Below are 1,010 nucleotides of genomic sequence, written 5' to 3' on the forward strand. Positions count from 1 at the left end.
CTCTGACAGAGGCCCTGAAGCTTAAGAGTCAAGAGGTTATGAAATGGCCCTCAGAACACAGAATCCAAGGGCTTCAAGGGTCTGAGAATCCGCTGAAATGGACCACAAAATGTTTCCAGCTCCTGTAATATCCCCACTGTCCGCCAGGAAGAAGACCTATAACTTTTGATTTTTTTAAAGTTTTATATCCCAAATGAGCTTAAGAACCACAACTTTAGGCTCTAAATTACTAATAGTTTGGGGGCAAGTCACATGACCACTCTGTACCCCAGCTTTCCCAGATATCAAATTGGAATAATACAATTCCTGACTGATGATCTTTCAAAAGAGTAAAAATTAAATACAGACCATGTAATCATGTGCTGCTATTTCTCTACTCTTCGTTTCCCCTCTGAGAGAGCTTGTGAAATTTAGCCTGCGGTTTTGTGAGGGTACTTTTGGGCATGATCCATTTACCCTGTTTCTTTTAGAGGCTCTATTTCAATATTTTACATATACCCCTCTTTGTAGATATTTTGTATTCTAATTTCACTATTTTCTGCAAATCCTTATTTCTGTTTGCTCCCAAAAGCCAATAAAACTTTTAAATTGAGAATAAGTAAAAACAGCAAATATTGCATTTCTGCCTATCAACATGTGGACGGGAGTTGAAGTGAACAGGCAAATATCCAAATGACAAATGACACACAGTCACTTTCAAGCAGATGAAAATATCCCAATAGGTGTTATCTTAAATCAGAGCAGCTCTTCTGTGGAAACACGCAATACTGGGTGGCTGCTCAAAGGATACATTCCGATACCATCATTTTATCTAAGAAAATAAATTCCAAATGATACGTTTTTACCTCCCTCCCATCTCAATTCAAAAGAAAAAAGAAAAAAAACACTTGCTGTCACAACTGGACTAAACCAAAGCTAAGAAGTTTCCTGAATACAATCAAACACTTTGAGGGACAGAGTAGCAGGGGTGGGGGTCTGGGGACCATGCTTTCAGGGGACATCTAGGTCAA

This window comes from Trichechus manatus, unplaced genomic scaffold (assembly GCF_000243295.1).
Source record: "Trichechus manatus latirostris isolate Lorelei unplaced genomic scaffold, TriManLat1.0 scaffold00031, whole genome shotgun sequence".
NCBI lineage: Eukaryota > Metazoa > Chordata > Mammalia > Sirenia > Trichechidae > Trichechus > Trichechus manatus.